This window comes from Colletes latitarsis, chromosome 11 (assembly GCF_051014445.1).
Source record: "Colletes latitarsis isolate SP2378_abdomen chromosome 11, iyColLati1, whole genome shotgun sequence".
Lineage (NCBI taxonomy): Eukaryota > Metazoa > Arthropoda > Insecta > Hymenoptera > Colletidae > Colletes > Colletes latitarsis.
Window position 1 is genome coordinate 20522161 of NC_135144.1, and position 26237 is coordinate 20548397.

The 26237-nt window shown below is 44.0% G+C and overlaps 1 protein-coding gene across 6 annotated transcripts in view; it reads left to right on the plus strand.

Annotated features, from left to right (window-relative positions):
- The window catches only part of Zfh2 (Zn finger homeodomain 2), a 368628-nt gene that overhangs the window by 184758 nt on the left and 157633 nt on the right, over positions 1-26237 (plus strand). Inside the window, exon 1 of one of the 6 annotated variants that reach the window (XM_076777786.1) lies at positions 627-1483. The exons of the other annotated variants lie outside the window; for them this stretch is intronic. The gene's annotated coding sequence lies outside the window, so the exon portion shown is untranslated. Of the gene's footprint in view, positions 1-626; positions 1484-26237 lie in introns of those variants that run through there. 6 annotated transcript variants of the gene reach the window in all.

Sequence of the window (26237 nt, forward strand, 5' to 3'; positions counted from 1 at the left end):
TCTTCGATCGAGTCAGGCAGACGATACGTCCGGGCGGGCGAGCGAGCGAGCGAAGAGGGAGCGAGAGAGGTGGCAGAAAGAGCCTACCCCTCGGAGAGGAAAGTTTACCGGAAAAATATCCGGGAAGTTGCAGGGCAGAAGCACGGCGACTCGCGCCTCTACCCCCCACCCGAGGACCACCGTGTCTCAGCAGAGTCGTCCTCGGCTTCTGCGCTGTCGCCAGAGCGCTGTCTTTGGCCGGCCGCGTCCGCGCGACACGGTGGGGGTAGTCGGGTCGCGGTGGAGGGAGAGCGACACGGTGAGCTCTCCCACCAAGCAGAGACAGCGCAGCAACGAGAGCTGCGAGACCACGCCCCGTCGCAGCGTCTGGTCACGCCCCGCCGCCCCCACTAGCGCGACGGCGCAGCTGCCGCGGCGTTCTTTGCCCAGAGGGGCGCGCGAGCGGGGCTTGGTGTGCTGGGTTGACGGAGTGGTGGGGATCGTCGGGACACGGAGCACACTCGGGAACCCGGCGTCGTGGAGGGGTGGAAGCGGCCGGCCGCGGAGGGGCGGGGAAGCGAGCAGTTCGGCAGCGCGACCCGACGTGGGCACTTCGCTGTCCGGCCTTTCCTTCATTAAAATATTATTCTGTGCGTAGAGAGAGAGAGAGCTGCGGAGCCCGGCGAGCCTTCGCCGCCGTTTTCACGCCACGAGCAACGCACTCTCGCCACCCCCTCGTCACGGGTCTCGCATCGTTCGCGTTTACCGAGGGGTTGGACGCGGACGCGGAGTTGGTTTTTTTTCTGCCGGTCGGACCGCCGCGCGCTCGCCAAGGATTATCTGCAGGTTCGCGGTCCGTGTGTGCGAGCGAAGGAAAACCGGGTGCTCGCGACCGATCGGTTGTTTCCTCACAGTGCGCGACTTTGTTCCCGATCGTTCGGGGGCTCGATTCCGTACCCTCTGGCCCGGGCTGTGGACGCGTCGCCCGGAACTCGCGTTCGAGGGAACGAGGGAAGCAACCTGCTCGACACGGTCCCGGACACGGTGCGCCGCACAGACCAACGACTCGCAGTCGGGATCCGCTTGGCTCGTCGACGAGGAATCGGTGAACCGGAAACGAACCACCGGCAGATTCTGTGTCTACTCCGCGTCGTTTTGGACAACGAGTGTCGGAAGTGTCTCGCGGGACGTGCACGGATCTGAAAGGATACTTAGCGTCGGTGTCCAAGTCCTTTGGATTCTCGAGGGTGATCGTTCTCTTGTAAATCGACTCGTGGCCGCAGCTGAATAACTGTGTGTTGTGCTTTCGAAACCTATCATTTCCTGTTTCCTCGTCGATCTGTGGTGCGAGAGAACGCGCGACAGATAAAGTGTCGGGACCTCTGATCCGGTAGTTTTTATTCGCTGGAAAAAGTAATAATCGTGCTCGAGAGTAGTGTTTCGAGGGGTAACAGTGCAACTGCTGCTTAAAGAGAAACTGGCAGCGCGCGGGATATGAACCCAGGTACGTGATCTCTTCGCTACTGGATATAGATTCGCGTTAGACAGTGATTCGTTTGAACAGTGACAGGGTTGTTGTCCAAGTGATTCTGTCGATCGTTCTCCCCTTGCAAAATCGTTGCCTCGGTCGTGAAGACCGGAAGCAACCTTGTGCTGTGACGTGAGGTTTCCTACGTCCTCCGGAAACGATGGTGTATCGCGTCCAAGTTTCACCTACGAGAGTAGATCGATCCGGTGTAAACGTTTTCGTAACGACGACACGGTTGTGTTACGACGATGAAAAATTGTGCAACCGCAATTTTGGGTTTCCCCAGCGTCGTGAAACGAGACGTTTGGCTAGAAAATCGTCCCGACCTAGTCAAAGTCGTTTGGCGGTCGCGAAGTTAGTTTTCTTCGTCGGTACGTGGTCTCACGCACGACGCTTTCTCGATCTCACCTCCGTTGTTCGTATTCCTCGTAAGATCGTTCGCGGTCATCGGCGGTCCATCGGTGAAATCCTGAAAACTGTTTAACATTCATGGAAAATACTGGATCCAGTTCCCCAGGAACGATTTCTACGGTGAAATTGTCGTTTATTTACAACGTCGAGAGCGTTCTCCACCGCGGGAACCGTAGGGGTTTTGGTTCGCGTCGGGCAACGTCCACGACCGGTCGTACGGTATTTTCCCCGATGTATTTACTTAATTGGTGCAGTTGTTTACGGAACGATGCTCGTCAGTCGATAACTCTGGAGTTTAATTCGAAGGAATCCGATCATTGGTCGAGAATCCGACGTATTTACTCGGTCCCGTGTCAACAGGACACGAGCGTTCCTCCCTCGCGTCGAAATTTCAACCGGTTCTGTCGACGTTACGAGCTGTTGTCGCGAACGTTCGTGTCCCGAAGGTGCGTGCAGCGGGCATCGGAGCCCGGGAACGCAGTGGAAACGCGTGCGACACGCCAGATTTCGATTCGTGTGCAGATAAGGGAACCGGTATTAGGGGCCCTCTCGAGCCGCCGAAGCGCGATACACCGCCGCGATTTAGATATCCAACCTTTTGTTTACCAACACCGGTACGCGCGAAGACGGCGCCGAGGTGGACGGAGCGATTAGAATCCGCGAAAAAAATCTCGAGAACGCAGAGTGCCCGATAACGTCTGATCCCAGACAACAAGAATGCCTCCGAGTGATGTTCGCTCGTCGAGAGAAATCTCTCTTTCCGCCCATAAATTCCGTTTTCACGGTCCCCGGTACTGTTAGACGTTAGTTTATGCGACGCGGAATCCTGATCGATAGCAAAATAACCGTTCTCAAACATCCGAAACTCGTGTATCCGAGAAAGATCTGTCGCTGAAAATCGCTGATGAGAGGGTACGAACATGGCATAGAATAATAATACAAATCGCCAACGTTTTCAGCGCTTGACAGCTGCAGGGACGTTTATGAAATACGTGGTATAATGCTTACAGCGAAATTTTCGAACGATACCGAGTGAATCTTGTAACCAGAGGTGGACAAATTGTGATCGTTTAGGCCCAGAAGTTATTTGCGTGATTAATATGGAGTTACACGAATTTTGACCCCTTCTAATTGACAGTATCTAATTTCGACGTTCCTAGATTTGAACTTTTTTTCTTATAAAATTCTGCGCTATGTCTTCCTGCCTATGCAACGTTCGACTCTGAATTTCGTAGCGTTGTCCATTCTTTTCGTTCCTGTCGTTCGTTTCGTCAAATTCTCTAGTTCCTTATCATATGCTGTGCCTGGCTATTACCGTATCCGTTCGCTTTCCACTGCTCTTTTCTTCGAGCACGCGTCCTAAACCTTCGTCCTCGATCATCCCCCATTATTTAAACCTATCGTTAGGCTCATACATCTGTTCCGTGAATCTTCAAACGTCTGTGCTCCGATAGGTTAGGCTTAATAACAGCCGTGGTTGCTCCTCGCCTTTCACACCACTCTGTACACACATTTTCTTGCTTACGGTGCAATAAAAACCTTATTACTGTTATTATTATTTTTAAATTGGAATTCCATTCGTGGACACTCTCTCCAATTTTTCCAGCACATGGCGTGTCACCCGAGTTTCGAAAGTAGTCGCGCGGTTCGGTGGTGGATCTCGTCGTATGCGCGGTTTAAATTTCGCGTATGTATTTTACGCCCCCGGGACTCGTCGATTCGTCATCCGAAAGCAAGCCTCGAGTCGTCTATCAGAGGATTCGGGGGATCCTTCGACCGTGGAGGAATCCAATTACCCCCAGATAATAAAAGTAGCGGGAGGCTAGAAGAAAATGCAAACGTTTCGAGCATAATTCCAGGACGCCTCGTGCATTTTCCGAATACCTTGAATCCCAGATGCTCTCGAGGATTCGATTCTCTGTTTATTCCTTCCAGAGATCCATTTTTACTCGCAAGAAAAACTCGTTGGGGCAAAGGAAACTGGGGTCAAGGGTACAGCGACGTTCAAAAGTATTAGGCGCCCATTGAATTTTGGAGTACGCGTGTAATTGGTCATTGAGTACTGGGGTGAGTTTAGAATGGAATTTCATTATAAAAATAAGTAAACGTCAACTGCCATCGTGCCTTCAAAAATGGTTAAAACAAAATCAAGTGTGAAATGCAGTGCTTCGGGGTTAAAATATTTATACCATTCTTACGAAAAGATAAATTTTGTTAATGAATAAGACGTAGGATTGGAGTATAGTTCTGACTATATTTTATTTACGCTGGCATCGGGGTTTCAAATGTTTATACGTATTATTCCAAATACGGGAATGTATACAAACGCGTTGCAAGGAGTTTCAGAGTCGTCCATACCTAACTTGTTCGAACCGAAGTACGGGGGCTATATTTTTCGACGAGACAATGCTCCCTGTCGTGGCACGATGAAAACCAAGGAGTGGTACGCTGGAAACACATAACGCTCTTACGTGCCTAATACTTTTGCACGCGTCTGTACTTGGAAACGGACTCGCCAATTTTCACGACCGAACTATTCAATTATTTCTCGCTGGATTCGCCTGCGAGCCGCTGGGAGCTGATCCAAAGGTCAGCGAAGCATCGCCCTCCCGAGTCCTCGACGAATTATCCGTTCCGGGAGACCATTGTTAGGAAGCCAGGTCCGCGGTAAAGCACGCCGTACGCGTTTCCATAAACAGCGAATAATTCGGTGTCGCGAAGCATTTTTTCGCGCGGCCAGCCTTCTCGTTTCGTCGTGTACCGTTTCGCGGCGAACGGAGACCCCGTTACGAGCTTGACCCCGGCCCGAAGAGTCAAACCGCGAAAAATTCCCGTTCGGAATTTATTTCTCTAAATCGAACCGCGCGGGGGCTAATTAATCGCGAATAATCCCGGTCTCGGGGCTCGCGCTGCTTTCCCGAGCGGACCATGTCGGCCGTGGTGCGTGCGCAATTAATTAAACCCGCGCAGTTCGCATCTGCCGTGGTTTCTCGAAAAAACAATTTACCATCGGGGTCAACGGTATCGCGTTGCCGATGTTTTCTCGTGCTGACCGGGCCTTTATGCTCGATTCCCACCGGCGCGACGCGCGAACGCCGTCAGAGTGGTTCGTGTGAACGCTCGTGCACCAAACTAGCGTTGGAATACAGTAAAAGTTCGGATTTGGAATTTAATGGACGGAATTTTACGATCCTACGTCGCCTCAACTGGGATTCTATAAAAAGATTATTTTTCCATCCATCAGGATTTCGTGTCAACTAATCGCTAGAGTTGGATTTTTTGTCATTTTTTAAATATTAAATTAACTTCTCTTTTCTGGATAAAATAGACACACAATCTTTCTTGTTATTTATAATCTATAATTTGAGAGGCCCTTTGGTTCCGTATAATATACATTTAAATTTGTTTAAATTTTTCCACCGAATTTTCTCGAGCACTGTTCGAGCATCGAGCGCTACTGGGAACCGAGCTTTATTCGTCGCCCACGAAGCGACGCGCCTTTTACCCGGCGACTAATTAACCACGATTGATATACGCCCGGTCCCGACTCGGCTCGCGTTAGAAAATCTAATTGCCCGGTCCGCTCGGAAACGCGGCGCGTTATGAAGGAATCTCGAAATTTATCGCGAACGAGAAGCTCGCGAGGTAACGCCGATACGATTGCGGGAAGTATCGTTTGGACGCGTAAGCGCGACCCGGCGATCGTCAGCGAGATTTTTGACTCGAGATTGCGCGAGCTTCACGGAAATTAGAAAGTCGTAATCGCGAGACGATCGTAGGTGTTTCGTGCGTAGAAAGCGCCACGGACGATAGCTTATCAGGTTTCAGCGGCGGGGAGGGAATCGAAGGGTGCACGATCGGGATATCCCATAATCTCTGCTGCCTGAATCCTTTATGACCGGTCGGGGCAGCTGCGGCGATTTCTTCCTTGGTGTCTATCGATACGATACTTTTCAGTCATCCTGAAAATATCTAGAATTATCAACAACGAAATTAAATAGATTTTATTTGTAATTATTGTGGATGTTCCGTACAACCGAGGATGGAAAATAATTTTTATTTATCGAGCACAACGGTGCTGCGTATAAAAGTAAAACGAGACGTCAAAGTGCATGATATAGTATCATAGACAAATAAGATTAGACCAGTGCAACGAAAGCGTGTTTAAGGGAGAAACAAATTCCAAGAAGTCGATAGACTGGCATAGGAATAAAATTAATGAGTTAAACGGCGTAGAATCGATTCATTGGTTAAATTTATCCATCGGACGACCTAGTCCCCTCAACTCGGTCAACGTTTTGCGTAAGCGTCACGTCCGTGATCCTTGGGACTCGGCGATACATCGAATTTACCATTTTTCAGCGCTGAGAACTGGTATCGGAGCGCGCTGAGAGAAAGAAAAAAGGAAACCGTGTCACCGGAATTTTTCACGTAACGATCGCCCGGTCGTGAATGTTGCTGCAATTTGTTTATACGAACGAAGGGTGGGGGAAGAACGTACCTCAGGGACTAATTAATCGCCGCTAGTACAAACGTACAGGACGCATTCTCTCTCTCTTGGAATTACTTTCTCGATCGCACGCCCGCCTCGGAAACTAATTAGATCCACGAACTGCGCCTAGATTTTCGATCCATCCGCGTGCAACGATTATTTCGTAAGCCGATTAATTAAGGAAACACCGTACGACGGTTCGTTAATGCGAGTGGACGAAAAATGCTTCTGGTTAATAGCGAATTCTTCGAAGAAGATTTTTCAGAATCTTTGGCTAGCCTCTGGTCCACGTTGCAGGATAAACTATTCGCTCTTCGAGCAAGAAAAGTGTTTTGGAGCAAACGTTTTGGACGAATTGTATACACAGAGCGTAAAATAAATATCTGCAGAGCACAGAATGAGTAACTGTAAAATATCACGTGCACCGTTAGATTTTAACGAGCTGGAAATGCCATTTTGCGAAAGCAAAGCGAAGATCGAAGCAACAAAGTATTTACATATTTCAAGAATTTTTATAAACGTCACGAATTACAAAAATGGTTGATTTTTTTTTGTTGTAACAATAATGAAATGGTACGACGTTGATGAACCAGGTAAATTTATTGGCCATAAGCGCAGGTATACCTACCTGGTTTGGTTAGCCATTAACGTTTCGACCACGTGGCGTATAGTCCTCCTCGGCGCGATAAGTAATGCTACGAAACAAAAGTAGAGAATATTTATAGGAAAACAATACAAAATATTGTAAGCTAGATATTATGGAATATGAACAAACTTGTATGATCGCGTGGAAATATACGTAGCTTATTTTGCGAATAACTGGCATTAGATAAAATAGAGTAATTTAACTGTATAGCTGTATTTTCAAAAACTTATTAAAAGACAAATTAGGAGTCTTCGTCTTCCTCCGGGGCATACGTTATTTACCAGTAATTGTCATAAATTTACCCGTTTAAAAATATTTCCCTATCGTTTGCTCGTCCTCCTGTCTTGAATTATCTATGACGAAGCGCATCATCAAGAACATTATGAAAATTCCCTCTTCTCTAGCTTAAACTGCGTAAGTACTTCGAGATATAAGAATATCGCTCCCTTTATACGGATGTGCAACGTTGCGGATCGATACGGCGACAATTCAGATTTATTTAAAAGCAATCGTGCCTCCCTTAGATCCAATTTACACAAACTGTTAATATTTTCTGGTTACATTACTATTTGGTAAATCTTGTTATTCCACGGTCGTACTACCTAAATTAAATTCCTAACAAGAAGTATAACACTTTCTCAAATTATTGAAACACTTTCTACTTTGACAAAATTTTAAAATGCCGCCTGATGATCATCTTACTCTAAATTCGACAGGCCCCCTTTGCGGGTTAAATTCTATTAAAAAATTGTTAATATTCCCAATAAAACAAAATGAACGAATAAAACGTATTATTAGTTCGTAGCTAACCGTTTCGTAAGCGTTTCCAAAGAGCTCCGGGTGTCTCGTACGAAGAGGTTCGGGTTGAACGAGCACTCGCATTCTCGGACGAAATATCACCGAGATGCATTTAACAGTTCCCAGTCCTTCCCGCGATAAATCATTAGCGATTGGTGGAAGGAATATCGCTCGGTATAATATATTATCGTCACTCGGGCCATAATTTAGACTCGCGGAAGAACGGGTCGACGGTGCGCAATTAAAATAGTAATAATTTATTATCTTGCCGCGCGAGCGACTCGTGTTTACGCGCAAATGTAACCGCGGACACAATATCCGCTCGGTAATTGAAAGAACGTACTCGGTCCCAAAAATTCGTCGTTACGAGTACGGGGTGGTCGTTCGAGACGCGGAAGGTTATCGTTATCGACGCGACGAGCGTTTCACCGACGAGTTATATCGTCGCGCTGGTAGCGGGTCCGAATCCGACGGGCGCCGCGCATTGAAATCACCGTGGCGGACCACCAACATAGCCGGAAATAGATCTTCGTCTCGTTCGAAACTGAAGAGCCCGTCGGAGCTCGGCCATGGTTTACGCGCCTTTCATTTATTTTCGAGGAGAAACTCACGGCATGGTTTCGCGCGTTCGTTCCACGAGAGCCACGCCGTGAATAATTTTGTCAACATTAATGTCCCGTAGGCGTCAAATTATCGATTCCGATGGTGTTTTCATTGAATATCTACGATTTACGACGAGGAAAGGAAATGTATGTTCCTTGAGAGAACGATGGACGATTTCATAACCGTGTTCCTATCGATTAGATATTTTAACTGGATCCCCAGCGACGTCTAAATGGTATTTATACGCTTTCCTCCGACGACATAATTTTTGGCGTCGGGCTGCGAGCGGTGCTTTAAATTATTTCCGGCGTCTTAATTATTGTCGAGGGGAAGGAATGTATTTAAATACCGGTGTTAGTCATTGTCAGTACGGCGCATAATGATACACGATTTCGCAGAAAATACACGAGTTCCGCCGCGGGTTTCTCGTCTCGGACCAAATCCGAAATTAGTCGAGCTACGTGTTTCCGACGACACGAAATGTAATCCAGTTATCTCGGGTGATCAGGGTCCATTAAAACGGCCCTGACTACTTTCTCTATCTGAAACGATCGACCGTTTAATGGACACCCCGAGTGCTGGGTTTGAGGCCGGTTTTCGATTTGCGCCGATTCAATTAAAAACGAGGGTGTTCATTCTTTGGCTCGCATTTACCACGGACAGCGTTAATTGACGCGACGACCGTGATCGTCGAGAGGAAATAAGTAAAAAACGAGAGACAAAAGGCGCTCGAACCAGTATAGGCGGACTAAAGATTTCCCAAACGTTGGTGGAATGCCGTGTCGGTTTAAAAATTACGACCAACGCGAGCACGAAATTTTTTTCCTTTTTTTTTCGAGTAAAAGAGCCACACCTTTTGTTCTTAAATCACGGTTCGCGTTTGTATAATTTTTAAAAATATGCTACGTCAAGCCTGTTAATAAACATCTACGTAATACATAATTTCTCGTACCCTTTTAGGCAACTAAATTGTTACAGACGATACTTTTATCGGTCCACTCCACGTTATTTTCTATAGATTCCACTTATTTGTAAAGTATCAGGTGACACAGTCGCATAGAATCCTTGAGAAATTAATTGGTCGGAGACGTACTATTAAGCAATCGAGGCTTTCACGTTCTTTTTAAAATTCCTTCTTCGTTTAATGTGTGATATTCCGACGATTTTCGTCGTTATTAGTTTACGTTTAAAGATAAAATTTAATCGAGTAGGAATGCTACGCGTAACCGTGTGCGTGATTGAAAACACGAGAGATTGGTTAGAATTCAGTGTTTTTCACCTCGACGCGTCGCGTAATTCGAGGACACGCGACGATCGTAAATTTTTAACATCGTTGATTAAGCATCGAAACGTGGCAGAACTCGAGCTGGGTGGTCGGGTGTTGGGATCGTTATAACCCTTTTATCACTGGTCATTGCTATTTGGTCGAAATAATTTCGTTCCGCGTTTCTACGCGGTACGACTCCGAGCATCGTAAATTTGCATTTTTAGCGATAATTTTTACACTTTCGTGACACGTCGTTGGTTCGAAACCCACGCGGACTCTAATTCGTTGCACCGCGTTCCGTATTTAAATTCATAATCATTCCTACCGACGATAATTGATATTTTACCATACGACGTTGGCGAATTTCCATAATCTCGCGTTGCTTGAATTTTATTTTCTCCTTCGAGAAATAAACTGTTAACTTAACAGGCATTGTTTTTTAGTAAATGCTGTTCATTTAGTTTTCAGTTTCTATTTAACCCTTAAGTGGATTATCGGGACCGCTGCAAGTTTAAACCAACAATTATTTAATATATATCAATGTAATTATTTGAAAATTTATGTAACCCTAAGGAAGATGTTTAAAAAAAAAAATATGAGAGTCCACTTAAGGGTTAAGCTTTGGATATCTGTAGTCTATAGCGTGATAGAATAAAATAAAATTTTTTTAAATACTATACACGTTCTAATATGAAACAGCAAAGTAAAGGCTGTGACTAAAATTAAATTATAAAATTACCTACAAACAGAATTGCAATGGAGACAAAGCTGACGCAAGTTATCGTAAAATTATTTTTCCGTTGTTGAATCGCCGATGGGATCGACCGTGTCGGTGTCTCTTTAAAAATGGCCATCATCGAAAAGTCCCGGGCTGGAAAAGAGTGCTCCTCCGCGACGAATATTTACTGTCGAGGATATTGTGCATCGAACGACCTTCCTTGCTAATAAGCACAATTTGTAATGAAGGGTTGACTCGACCGTTGATTAAGAATTCCTGTTTCGTGCTTGCTTCTACTTCTCGGTGCCGTTCGGTGGCTTTCGAAGCACCCTACTCCGGCATTCATAAGGAACAGAGGCACTCCTCCCCCCCTTTCCCCGTTGCGTCCCGATTTGCATGAAACTCCCAGAAATAAGCTCGATTGATCAACTAGCGTGAGTTACTTTCGCGTGGCTGTGGACGCGATCGTAAACGTTGTGTCCGATTATTTTCTATCCGCGACGTCAAAGCTTTGCCTTTCGTGTTCCCTCCGTCGTTTATCCCTACCCCCCCGGGACCCGCGGACCCTTATCTTCTCCCATTTTTCCGCCCTTTGCCTCTAAAATCCGACCGCCAACGGGACATTTGCATAACGCCGCGAACAGAGACCCAGACAATCGTCTCCCGTAGCTCCGCTCGTCTCTCTTTTAATAAGCACCTTTACTTTATTCTCGATTACCAATTCTTATTTCGTGACTGGTCTCGGTTTTCCTCCGCGGCACACGAGCCACCCTAATCTCGTATTCATAAAGCTCAAAGGATTCACCGTCTCTCTTTCTCTCTCTGTGTCTCTGTAGTTCCTTCTAATTTGCATGAAAGTCGCAGAATCTCCGTCGAGCGAGAGGAGGAGGCGAGGAGTACGCACGAGCCGTGCCCTTCGTCGTTGGATCACAATAGAAATAGATCTTCTCCCATCCAGGGTTGAGCAGCCGCGTTTACGCCTCTGCGTGAGCAAACTTCGACTCCTCGCGTATTATCATAAGGTATTGACGCAACACGTGCCGGGCATTTGTCCGATTCGTCGGCACGTTTTGACGCGTTTCTGCATTCTGAATGGGATTCGGTCGACACTGCTTGAAAGGGTTCATGGAGGAACGATTTTGGTTACGCGCCAGTTGACACGCGTCTCTTCTGGGGTAGCTTCTCGGTCTTTGCCCCGTCCATCGTCTTCCACAGAATTTTCCACGCCTGGTTAATTGCTTCTGCTCCAAAAATTACGATTTTTACCGTTTTACACTTCGTCTATCGCATCTCCTATTATTGACTTATTTACATTTCATTTCTTACATCTTAGAGAAGATCGACGAAATTTTATTTCACAAAATAACCTAGAAAGTACAGTTTCAGCAACCTGTTATCCAGATCTTTTTCACGGCCAAAGCTCAATTCTTTTATGTAATTTTATTACAATGCAATCGATACGTATGCAGCCGCAAAGTATCTGCAAACTTTATAAATACGGAACAGCAAGAACACTCTTGAAATATAATTTATCATCGTAAAATATTCCTGAATATATCGACTCGCGTTTACATGGTCATTAGACACATTGGAGCAAAAGCGATTTAACGATCCAGTTCTAATAGTCCAACTCGTGTTGGCGGAATTGATATTTGAAAGCTAAAGTCTGTCGTAAATTTATCTTATATAAAACCATTGACTTCGAGTGTATTGTATCGTAAAATTTTCCTGCACGATCGCGGAGGGGCTTTCTGTGAATCGAGGACAATTACGAAGGACCGAAAGTGGTCCGGGATCGGTAAAACAGGTATACGGGCAACAGGCTTTCGTCGAATTTATTTTAAAACCTTTGAAATCACTCTACATTCCTACACCCTTGTTAACATTCGCGCGGAACTATCGCCGAGAAAATGAATAATCGCTCGAACATTAAATTGCTGCTCCGATTATTATTTTAATTCCGCCATAAATGTCGACTGTTCCGATCTGGTTGCACGGCAATACATAACGAAACGAAAATAATGTATATTTCGTTACTTCAAGAATTCCGAAATGTGAGTCGATCGTGTCGATAAATTGCAACTTCAAACGAGAGTACGTAATATAAATGAGACCAGAGTAATTTTATAAATGCATAAGGAGAGCAAAGCAAAGTGGAATTTGTATTTGGAGCGTAATATTGTCATGGGAATACGAAAGAATTTATAATTCAGAAATTCTACTATTATCTTTATGTTAAAAAACTATTTCATGAATATATACAGCAGTTAATCTTCTCGTAATTAATTACCGTTTGAACTAAACGTTCCAGAATTTTTTAAACAATTTTTAATATCGTAGTTATCTATTATAGCCGTAATAATATTTATAATTCTTGGGATTAGTGAAAGTGTCTTATTATAATATATTTTAAGTCGTAAACGTATGAATACCTCGTTAAGCCATTCTACCTGTACCGTGCCATTTTGCCCGCTTTTACTCAATAATCGTAGAAAACCAGATTACCGATGCCTAGCTAGTCAATATTTTACGATGCACTGTCAAAAACGATCGTCTCTAACGAACAAATCAAAACTGAGAAACGGCTTTTAAGGGCTGGTCTCAGGGATGTTCTCAGAAGCCCAGAGTTCCTTAATTTTCGGATCAGGAACGCGACAAATTTATAGAGAAATTAAACGTGGAATCGAAAAAACCGTTTCCAGGGGAACCGCGGCCGAACAATACAGATTTCGAGAAATAAACGGGCAAATGAAATTCTCGATACGTTGGAAGACATCTAACCAACCAGTTTTCGAGATCTCCTTGTGTTGCTCGAAATCTACCTGGAATAAGCAGCGCGTTCTTTACGATACCTCCGCGAGTGTCCGTGTTACCGGACAACGAGGGAGAGCCATGAATATGACTGAGACCCAGTATTAGGTGCCTTTATGTCGGCACAATGCCGTTTATTATCATAATCTATTATCGCGGCTTACGTGAACGTGCTTCGACTGGTCCGTTACTAACGCGAAGCTGGGGTTGCAGCCGATACAACTCGAATCCTTTCACGCTCGTTACTTGATGGCCCTTCAGGGATTGTCCTTGAATTTCCTTCTCTCTCTCTCTCTCTCTTTCTCTTTCATTTTTCTCGAAACATCGAAATCGACGCGTCTTGTTCTCCGATTATCGGTCCACTTTAAAATCGAAGCTTGCGAAACGATTCAAAGAATTCTTGATCCACAATCTGCCAAGTACAAATTATAGCTACGCTTCGAGGGTTATTAAATTATATACGAGGCGATTCATCGCGTGAAAGTTAAGTAGAAAGTATAAAGTAAAATTTTTTCGTACGGGGGAGGGAGCTTCGTTTTCGAGGAAATCGAATATTCTTCGATATACCTGTTTAACTAGTCACAATCTGGCTAGCCACTGCCACCTCTGTTTATCTATAAAGAATTTTAAGACGCAAGGATGTAAAAAGTTTTAAACACTTTCGATGTTCCTTCGACTAAATTGGTAATTAAGTTTTTCACCCGATGTTTATTACTGCGTTTGTGTCAAATTCTTGGCGACTCTTCCTCGTGGAAAGAAATTGTAAAATCGCGGAACGGAATAACGATTTTAAACGTACGACCGATAAAAAGAAACCAAACATTTTCCGTTATTTACGATCGATAAATTCGGCATTGATAATTGGTTAATTTATGTCGCCGCCCGATGAGTTATTTTCACGCGTTGCTTTAGCGTGGGAGGTCCGTACAAGTATTCTTGAAAACATTCGACGAACGATGGAAATTAACCTCGACCCGCGGGCTATTTTGTCGTTATTACTTCGACGAATCAGCGTACTGGGTTTAAACAGCGTACAGACAGTATTTATGCATTTTTTAGACCGCTGTGGGATATTTTACTCGAAAAATTACACCTTCGGATTGCAAATGCCAATAGAACGATCGTCAAACCAAAATCATACGCAATACTAGATTTCTCTAAGTTTGTTTATCTTAACGATGTACACTGTCGCTCAAAGTCTTTGCCCGGTTAATATATTTTATGTAAAACTGAAAACAATTATGCAACGACTTAAAAATTCTAAGCAGTATTAACTCGTGTAAACGCGTTGGAAGGCTCGACAAAAAATAAATAAATGTTAAAATCTTTTTCCATGTCGCAGATCGTGTTTCTTAGAATAGAATTCATTCTAGGAAGTTTCGAAATTTTCATCGTCAATTCGACAATTAGCGCGTAGGTTTGCGTATTAGTAGATTAACGATAATTTCAGCGAGTCTTAGTTTTATCGGCGCGCGCGTTTCACAATCAGCGTCGCGTAGAAAATGCGTTTATTTAATAAATCGCATTCGCTTTGATTGTAAACCCGTGTAATCCGGTGCCTCTTATGTGCTCTCCGTTGGAATATTTGTACGGGCTGTTGCTAGGAATTAATTATTCGTAACAAGTCTTAACGAGCTTCCTTTATCCCTCAATATAAACTGAAAACCCCGCGAGTAGCGTTCTTCGAATGCAGCGTGTGTATTCATTTGATTAATATAAATCAGTCGCGGAGCGGGGCCGTTAATGGCGCGAGTCAGATGTATAAGCGCTGGAATTAAATACCGCTTAGCATTCTTCGGATCGACCGTATGAACGATTATACTCTTATCTTGCTCTCGAGCATTCATCAAGGAGCAGCGCTCGACACGCGCGACGAGTGCTCGCGGACAGACTGCGGTTTTCGCGCGGTATCGCTAATACGCCATGATTTCGCGCGACCATTATCCAGAATTCCTATCGGGCGATTCGGAATCATTTTCTCAACGAACCGAAGACGCGCTGAGTGTGTACAGCGATTCCCAGAGAACGTACTGTGTCCGTTGAAAAATAGCCAAACGGGAAAATTCGTTCATTTATTTAAATAACGGGAATATCGCGTCGATTTGCAGTAATATCACAGACGAGAAATACGAGTAGACCTTTTATCTTATGAACTTTCGAGACACAATCTGACTGCCATATCTGAAAATTCGGAGGTGAGTTTAGTGTCCTCTTCTCATGAATGACTGTCAGTTGAGAAACTATTCACTGAATCAGTATTGATGGGCAGCCAGCTGTAGTCTGCGGGTAAATTTACAACTTTATTTCTCAAGTAGAAATCATGGATACCTACAAAAAAGTATTTGACAATATTTCCGTAGACCGTCATACAAATTTAGTAAAAATTAAAAACGCATTTTTAAGAAAAATCGGGATAGGTGCCTAAATTTTTCGGTTACGGGGATCAATTACTATTGTTTTTGGTGAATACGCATACCCCCGAAATTCTACGCGTTTCCGAGAAAAAAATTTCTAATCGAAAATATAATCTGTGGCCTGGAATGTTTCTGTAATTTCATTTTTGGGGTATTTATTCTGTGGTGGACGAAACAAAACTGAATCTGAGACTGAGGATAGTCAAAGAATTTATTTGACCGTAACGAGTATTGGCTACTGGCTCGTCCATCAAAACTTTCAGTCGAAAACAAATTTCTTCTGTACAGATTGATCTAAAAACCGGTCTGGACCTTCGGAATTCTACTCTAGGGATATCCCGAGTCAGCCAACATTAATTTAACAGATAGATTCCAATCGCTAACATAACGTATCATATTAAGCGTACTATATTATGTCAGCAGCTACATAATCCGGAAAGATCTCGACACGTGCACGCTACGCCATCGAAGAAATCGAAAAATTTGACGGATCAATCGTGACAATTATTTAGAAGAATTTCTTTCAAACAAGAGCGTTCCAAACTTTCGCCAAAAATTTATTTTGTATCTCGAAAGGCATAGGAACAACGATTCATTCTTTCCAGTCTTCGGCAAACAAGACCTTTTACCGTGTGTTTGTTCAAACTGTTGGTCAAGCGTTATCTTTAAAAGACTTATCGGTCTATAAGAAGAATCTTCTTCGTCTGGTTTGCCTGGTTCAGTTATGATAATAATTTCCAGCGTTGCAATTCATTTAATTAACAATCGTAGGCAGATTGTCGTTCGTAAACGCCCAGGTTAGTCGATAAAAAAATAAAGTAGTTTTGATTGTGGTTCAAAGTATCAACAAGGTCTACCATGTCGACGCGATGCTAATCGTAACAAAGTGTTCGTATTGGTCTCCGGGGAACGGCGACAAATATGGAATTCATCAATAATCTCTCCCCGGTCAACGTTCCGCGACGCGTTTACAAAGGAAACTTCTTTATTAGACCCATTCCATTCCGTGTACGGGCAATTACGTTTATCGCGACGCGAATCTCACGCAGCGGCCGCCATTAATACGAAAACACATTGTATCGCGGCAACGACAGCCACGGAACCCTGAGAGACGTATATTCCGCAGGAATTTTTCCGATCTAACCGGTAGATTAGCGGGAGGCCAACGGCAGACCGTCCAGAAGGGGCTCGGGCGATTTGATTCATTGTGTGTCCCTTCCCGAAGGTGTTTATTTTATTTGATAATTACCGCGAGCGGTCGTGCGAGAACCCGCTCGGCGAACGGTGGTCATTAGTGGCTTAATTATATCTCGGCGGCGATTATTCCGGCATTTCTGCTTATACACGCACGCACATACGTACGCGGCCCCGTGGACGGCTGGGAAAGGGACGAGAGGGAACGTGAACGGGTAGGGCGAATACGAGCGTGGTAGACTTTAAAGGCCATCCTTGGACAGACCCTCGTAAAAACGCACTTTGTTGCCTCCTTAAATCCTGATAATTCCACGCTTCGGCTCTACCCGCCGATTACGTCGTAATCGCGTTTCGGCGGGCTTCCCGCCGAGCGCGAGAAGACCTTTTTTCGTTACGAAACGACCGCGTCTCATTCGGATTAATTGCGACGGTTTTGTCTCGGCCGACGCGACCGGACGATTCCGGTCACGCGTCGAGCGCGCGACCGCGATCGATAAGTATCGAATTTCCCGCACACGGTCGAGAGAAATTTTAAGGGTCGGACCGAGAACGTCGACCAGCGCGAAACGGCGCTCCTACTTCGAATCGTTCGCGCCGATGCGCGCGAAACGTCGAATGCGCGCGCAACTTTGCCGGGAACCGGGTTTCGTCGGTCCTCGATGGCGGCGTGCCTTTTTACGGAACCGAGATTCGCGAAGTTCTGAAAAATGGGGTTCCCTGTGATCGTTGACGAACGTTTTATCGATACAGTAAAGGATAACGTCGCTCCAGAGTTGGCACGTTCATATTTTGTACAACGAGACTCTGTTGCGATTATCGAGGTTCCAGTTCATACAGAAAATATAGAAATAGAAACTATACAGTTTCTGAAAATTATTTTCGGTTGCGGGGGTCAATTGCAATCATTTTTAGTCATTAGACATATCCTAGAAATCCTACTCACTTTCGAGAAAAAAATTCGAGGTGTCAAATTTTTCGACAAAATTAAAAAATTTCAAATCGTTCTAAAAAAATTATTTTTAGTTACGGGGGTCAATCACAATAATTTTTGGTGAATAGACCTATCCCCGAAATCCTATTCACTTTCGAGAAAAAAATTCTTTACCAAAAATATCATTTCTGGCCAGAAATGTTACCCCGAAATTTCGTGCGAATCTTTAAAACGTCATAACTCCTGAACGGATTGGACGATTTTAATGTTTAGAAAAGCAAACTACGCGCATTTTGATGGGGAATATGTACAAATCGCAAAAATATTCGAAAAGTTGGTCCTTGACCCCGCAAAATGAGAAAAATCCCATAAAAATGGCCCAATTTTCAAACAGCCATAACTCCTACAATTGTGAACATGTTTCAATGAAACTTTTTTCTGAAGTAGAGCTCATGGGTACCTACAAAAAAGTATTAGGCAACTTTTCTGTAGGGCGTCAAACAAAATTACTAAAAATCAAAAACGAATTTTTAAGAAAAATCGACAGGGGGTAGGTGCTTAAATTTTTCGGCGAAAAAAAAAAATTTCAAATCGTTCTGAAAAAATTATTTTCGGTTGCGGGGGTCAATTACAATAATTTTTGGTGAATAGACCTATCCCTGAAATCCTATTCACTTTCGAGAAAAAAATTCAATACGGGCAGAACTTCAAACGTTAATAACTTTTTAACGAAGCCTCCATCAACAAATTAGTATTCTTGATTTTCGTCTTATTTTGACTTCTAGAATCTTTCATTAAAATTTTTCCCAGGGGTGGTCGAACACCCTGTATATATTCTGAGATTAGGAAGCGTAAACAATTTTTTTATTGTTGTACTTTTGCATTTAAAATTGTTGGCATTTTTCTGTCGTTTGGATCAACGTTGTCAAAGTAATTGCATAATCGCGTAAAAGAGATGCAAAGATATTGCAGTTGCCGTACTTTATAAAATGTTTCGAATCGTTCTCCCTGTATCTTTTCGAAGAACATCCATAAAAAATGTACTTTATTGTAAATTTAAGACTGGCTTACAGTGATAAACACCGCTCGCCGATACGAAATCGATTTCAGTGTCCACAATTTCCAGCGTCTTGTATAACAGAATGCAAAATTACAATTCGACGATTGTTAATAACGACTTACACTGTGCCGAACCAACAGGTAGTCTCAAGAATTCAGGTAAATGAAGAAAGAAACGAGTACCGTGATTTAATCCTCGTGGAAAGTCGTCCTCATGCTGCGATTTGCATTTGTAAACGCGGCTTAAGTCGCGAGAGCACGTTTTCCGGGTTCAACCGGTTGTGCCCGTCCCTTTTGTCGCGTTATTAGCTTCCTATTGTGGGTTAATATCTGAACCGAAGTCGTGCAAAAGTACTCTGACAAAGAAAAAGGATTTAATAAGTTCGAGTAAAATCGATAAAACGAGTAATGCTCGATTCATCGCACGCAACGACGGATCCTAAATCTTGCGCGTACCGAAACATCGTGCACAAAACTATTGTATTCTATAAAATTGAATTTTTAACGCTTCGTTTCTCTGTATACGATCTTGATGAAATAAGAACGTATTATCGTAAATATTTTCTATTATATCTTTGACCGTTTACAGTTGGATACTCGTACAAATATTGACGATTAAAAAATTGGCACAATTTTAATTATTAACGAGGAATTTCATCGTACACGGAGTTTATTAGCAATTATCTACCCGCGTTTGTCGGTGTGCCATAATTCGTGGAATGCGATAAATCAGATTTTTCATGCTGCGAGCGGAGGAATGATTCGTTCCGAATAAAGTACGGCAACAAGGTATACCGGGATTTTCGGTATAAATGTGATACACGTAATTGCAAAATAAGATTTCCCCCGTAGTTCCGTCATTAACGTAATTACGTTTTGCCCCTCGGAATTATAGTAATTCCGACGGAATAGAAGCAACGAAAAAGATCCCGAGGCGGTCTCTCAATCATTTTAATTACATCTCTTGAATGCTCCTCTAATTTTTATGGGTCGCGTTAGCCTCGCGTATGGAAAATTAAAGGGACAGGGCTCGGTTCGAATTTAATTGTACCGATCGTCGATCGAAGCGTAAAAGCTGACGAACGTCGTAGCAAGCGTAGCCATCATGCTCAGTCACTGTCGGCAAAATTCTTCGGAGGTGATTTATTTTCCTTGGAAATAAATAAACATTTAAATTAACGTAGACCTATGACATCCGTTAACCTTTTTACTACGTTGCTGCGTTATCTCGCCGAGAAATTTAATCATGAATAAACATTCGATCAAACATCTTCGTTATTTTGTCGTTTGATTACTTTGTATAGTTTCCTCGTTGTATACGACGCACCGGTCGTGTCCGAAATTGCCTTCGAAATAACACGCAACGTTTACAATGTAAGAACCGCTATCCCCTTTGATTAATTATTTTCTCTCTTGGCTATTCTCATTTTTTGTCTCCCACAGTCGTACAATTATTTTCTCATATACGTATTCGCCCATGTACAAACGCCATATTGCTATTCACAACAAATAAGAATTGTAATTACATTACCAAAAGCACGAATACAGTGGTACACGAATGATCATTCAATTTCGTAAGTTATTTTTCTCGACAAATTTAAAGAGACGAACGATCACGGTGCAACCCACTAATTAAAGCGTCCTAAAAACTACTCTTGTCGGTATCCCTGAAAAGGCTAGCCTGGATCCGACGATCGGATCGAGGGATCGCGAAACAACGTGGCCGACGCTCGTCGAAAATCGACGCCGGACAGCGCCGGACGACGCGCGTTTCGCTCGGAACGTCGTACCAGAAAGAAATAGAAAAACTAAAAGACAGAAATCACGAAGAGAAAGACGGAGAGCGAACGGACGAAATTCCAAATCGAACGTCGCGAACGATTTCGTGGAATTTAACTTGAGGAACGGCATCCTCGAACGTGTGACGGTTAAACGGCATAACAGATTCGCATTCCTGACACTCCGCGACACATAAACTGCAATTTGCGGAGCGTTTCAGGTGCGCGCGAGCGCGGGCGCCTTCTTTCGTTTTCTTTCTCTCGCCAAAAGTCCGCGACGTGCACGCGATAGCTATAGAATCCCCTATCCCCCTCCTCCTCCAGGTCACGATTTACGAAGTTGAACGATCCGTTCTTGCGTCGAGAGGTCCTAGAATTTACAGGCGCACGACACGTCGTAAATTCGCGGAACCATGAAACAGTCTATGTACGTATTAATCGTTTTAATTCAGCCGCGGGGCTAGGTCCCCCGATCGTGTGTCGCGTACATGACGAACAGAAACCAATATGGCTGCCCCTTACGTTCGTGGCGAGGACGCTCGACGCGGCGTCCGAGTCCTCTCGCTTGTCAATTAGGGGATTTATGTTTAATTTAAGCTGGAAAAATAGAAAGTTACGAACTTGTCGCGATACTACTGGTTTGTCGGTAGGAGTAGAATGTTGAAAATGAGATGTTGGAAGTGGTATCTGGTTTTCCCGGCTTATAGTCAATTCTTGGGATTTGGGATCGAGAAGAGTGAATTGTCGAGAATTCTCGGGATATAGAAAAATTGTATTGTTTATGGCGCGTTGCTTTTTATAAACATCTAGCTATGAGTTGGTTTGCATAACTTTCTTTACGTGAACGATGAATAGTAAAAGTAAATATTTATTTTGTAAATCCTAGTTAGTTGTACAATAGGAAGCGTTACAATGCCAATGCTTTCATCTAACACTGTACGTTGGCCATGATTATCTTTGGAGAACGATCTTTAAAAACACGTATTTCATGAGTAATGGCGGTTTCGCATGTTGAGGAAGAAATAATATAATCAAGAGAGAACATGTATACGTGGAAACTTTCCTAGGAAATTTTGCTTGATCGTTAACTTGCGTTTAAACTGCACAAATCCTGTAAACTGACGTCGCATAGAATTCAAGCAAGTTTATAGTCATCGTTTATTTTCATCCACTCCATCCGGAGGAAGGTCCCGCGATATTCTCAACATTTTCCGAGTTCCAGTTCGATTTGCAACGACAGTCGTACGCGAAATTATACACGAGTCTGACGCGATGGAAAGAAATAGAAGCGGTGTTCGTTTCGAGCGCATGATAAATTCCGCTCTAGAAACAAAGCAAATTAAGATACCACTTTTGAGCAGAGCTACGCCTTCTACCGAGGCGCATTAATCTCCCTCTAATCACGAATCTCGATCGATCGTAGGATCCAGCTGGCCGGGATAGATCGACCGGCCGGGTTCGAATTTTTCACGAGGTGTCCAGTTAAAACTGTTTCGATGCCACCACCTAGAAATCTCGTGTGTCGGCGCCGCTATTAATAGACGGCCGTGTGGTTGGCGATGCGGACATTAATCGACGTGTCGTTATTCGTGCATACGCGCCGTGCCTGGCATGGAAAACAATATTTTACGCTGGCGACAATAGTTGTCGCTCGGTTAAGTCCATCTCTCTCTCTCTCTCTTTCTCCCGACCGCTTGGATATATCCCGTCTCTTTCCCTTACCGCCAGCTTATGGCCATATCTCTTTCTCTCCCACCTTTCTTTTCCCCTCTGTCCTCGTTGTTTCTCTCCTTCTCCTCGTCACCGGGCCCCGGCCTCTCCTTCGGATGGGCCTGAAACTTCGCTCGGTATCTCATCGTCAGTCCCGTCATGCCAGAACAGACGAAGTTACGAGCCACGTGTGCTCGTCCCGGCGCACAGACTTGTTCGCGCGTGTACGCGCAGAGTAAATTAGAGTTGCCCGGTTCGAATAGCCCGCGAGATTGTCTAATAAATGTCCCGTGGTCTCGGATATCCGGGAGCGTCGTGCGCTGGAACCAAATCCCCGAGACGTGGATGAAATGTGTAATTATGAAATTCTTAACGCCACCGCGATCAACGCTTTCTACTAAAACCAGCCAAAACGACCGAGTACGCGAACGAATCGCTGTTTAAAAAAAGAGACGCGTTCTTACTTTTTAATATTATTTAGTACGTCGTTCATTGACATCCTCAGTCTCTGTTTCATCGGCCATTTTGACTAGTTTGGTAGATCGGTACAGCGTTAAAACTGTCATGGATAATTTGGGCCTTCGTTCATGCTCATTTATAATACGGTCACGCGAAACGAGCGACTGCCAATAGCCGATTGTATTTCGACTACTTCGTTACACAGTGTACACCAGTGGTTACCAAACTTTATACGAGAGAAATAGAAAAAGATTCCTTTCTCGCCTGCCGCTTTGGAAAACATCAAAGTATGTAGATAAGTGCTTGAGTCGAATCGTGTTTGTTTAGTTCGTGAAATTTTGCAATATCGCGTTTGGCGAAACCAGTTTCTAGCCTATAATAGCATTAAATATTTAAGACCACTCGTCAAAGGTTTCAGTTTAGTCTGCGTTGTAATGCCTCGCCTTTTGTTAAAATCTATTAATCTATATTACTATTATTACTTTTAATAAAGTTCAGCTCAAGCTCGTTCTTTAGAAACAAGACTAGAACATTCAAGGAATATTTGGTAAATAATTTCTTTCGAAACTCGTTTGATAATTCGCGACTCGCTAAAAATGAATTTTAGCGTTAAAATTTATTTGCTTGCGTCTGATGCTTGGAAGTGTCGGTTCGCGAGGTTGAGAACACGAGGTGACGCCGTGTAAATTATGCATTACTTGTTATATCGAGCATAAGTAACGGAGTAAATTACACGCGATTTAAAATGTATAGTACGATGTCGTACACCATATTCGAATTTGCATCGATACACTTTTTCTTACGTATAATTTAAATAGAAACGATCGGTAATAGTGCATTTTAACTCAATTATCTCGTACATCTTAACAGAACCTCTACAATTATTTCAAACATTCGTAACGCACATTTAAGGCTTGTTTAAATCACAAAACTCGAGAGTCTACGACCACGCGATACAACAAGCTAAAAAGATATTAAATCGACGGTTTACTGCGGTTAACTGAAACACGGTGGTCGTGAAAATTTCTGCTCGTTAAATTCATTTTACTTTTCGTTCGAGTATCTGGTGCCGATAAAATGCTGCGTTATAAAATTGTTTTTTTAACTCCTCGACACAAAGGAGCCAAATTTTATTTACTTGGATTGAACTTCGAGTGCAGAAAGGACGTTGCTTTAATCCGTCGGATTGCAAATTGAATACGTTCCCGAGTCGACCGATAGGAACTTCGCACGGAATGCAACCTGGTCCAAGCATCGACGAACGTAGAAACCTAATCGAAGTCGATCCCATTTGTTTGTTGAAGATGCCCGGAGCTCGGGTCTTGGCTGCTTTTGTCTCCTAATCTTTAATCCGCAATCAGGGCCTATTGTGCGTGGGCATCGGGACCGTGGTACGCGCGGGCGCGCTCGCGGATATACGCTAAGAAGGATTAAAATCATCAGAGAGAAAGAAAAAGATGTATCGGGGGTGATGGACACTGGGGACAGAAAGGAAGGGACGCTGCACAAAGGGCCCTTCTGCGCAGTTGTACCAAAATTGCCGTTTCCTCGGTGGCTTTATTTTGCAATAATGTGCCGTGATATTGGATTTTTGTTCGCGCGATTAACCAAGCAAATTCAATTAACTGTAAGCTTCGATAGAGTATTATTCGCAGCTTAATAATATTTTAAGTGGTTACGATGATGTTGGAAATATTCATTAACGTCTAGACGCTTATCTTTGTGTTATAGAGCGATCTGTTTAAATGTTCAAGTCAGGAAAAACATTGATTCAACCAATATTTAAATTCAGAGAAATATGACGTAGGAAGGGTCCGCGAGCTCCATTAGATCGCCAAAAGGGGGGGAACAGAGATGAAGTACCATTATTCCAAGCGATTACTGCATCGTGCAACGTTGCTCTTCTTTCCACGATCGTTACAATTAACTTGAAACTATCTCATTTACTTTGGCTAGCGTCCGTTTCCATTTTATTCTCGATTGCCGTCTGATTTGCTCGTTTCTCGTGGGTCTGAGTCGCACAAACAGAGATATACAATGAGATTCATCGTCTGGCACAAAGTGATCCTTTGCCAGCGCAAAGACGAGTCGACTCGCGCCTGAGACATGGCAATCGCTGGTCGTAGGGGGAGGGGGGTGGGGGAGGGAAAAGGATATTCAAATAAGTTGATTCGTTAGTCCGTCGGATTAATTTGCTACGACGGTATCGGATGTGCCCTCGCATTCATTAGGCGGACTGTCGCTGCACTTCTTCGTGGTAGGAGTCGTACGTAGGGAGTCGGCTTACGCTTCTACGGGTGTCCTGACGAGTTTTGTGGGTCTGCCATGTGGATCACGATGACTGAGCAGCGACGACCCTATCGATTCGCTCGGCTTGCGCCGAGATATAATTACAAGCGTCGAGTTCTCATCCACGCCGAGGAAAAACACAAAGAGTTAAGCTCGCCCCCATCTGCTTCGAAACTGACGGATCGAAAAGAAAACCAGATCGTTTTTTCAATAATTTTATTTCGCGTTGTGGAATTAAATTTGACCCTCGAGTGGATTATCGGGGCCCTTCGTAAGTTTAAACTAATTGTGTAATTATTTGAAAATTTATGTAATCCATTGGTTCATTATTTTTTAAATGCTTTATGTAAAATAATTCAGTCGAGATCGAGAGTCCACTTACGAGTTAATATTGAAATGTATAAAAAATAAACCAAATAAACCATAGACTGTAGTACTTGACGATCAGAATTTCGCGTTGCATTTTCGGTTCGAAGAGCTGTTGAGCCCGTGTTTATGTTTTCCCGTTCCAGGAAGGGGAAAAAAGGAGAAACGTCCAAACGCAGCTTCGCCTCTCCTTTGTCCGTATCTATAACATTTACGGCTTTGTTATAGGGACGGGGATAAAAATGCTTGAAACGAACATCGCGGGTCGTGGCCCCGGCGTGTTGGTTCGTAACAGGGTGAGAGATCAGATCGCGGATAAGATGTGTCCGGGCAGCAGATAGCCATTGGGGCCCCTTCCATGTCACAACTGGTCTGGCACGTTTTGCATTGCGCTCGTTCTGCCAACCCCTTCTTCCCCCACGGCGATCGAAGTCCCGTGATTTTTCCGTCTTGCAGGGATTCATCGTTTGCGGTCGGCCTGCCAACGTAATCGCAGACCACGTAACGTTCGGGCCTTTTAACGCGTTGATTGATCAATGAATTTCTTTAACGAACCTACGCCTCGGATCCGCGGCTTGAATTATTTCGACGGGCTGTCAGAACCGGGGGGGCTTTGAGGCACGGGGGGGGGGGGACCCTTAGAGACGGCGCGTTTGGCGCACGGGGGAACAGATCGAAACGGTTTTTAATCGCCCTGATAAATTGTCAGCTTAATACGCTGTGTTGACGTTCCGACCAGCCACGGTCCGCTAATACTCGCGCGATCAAACTTTGGGAAAATATA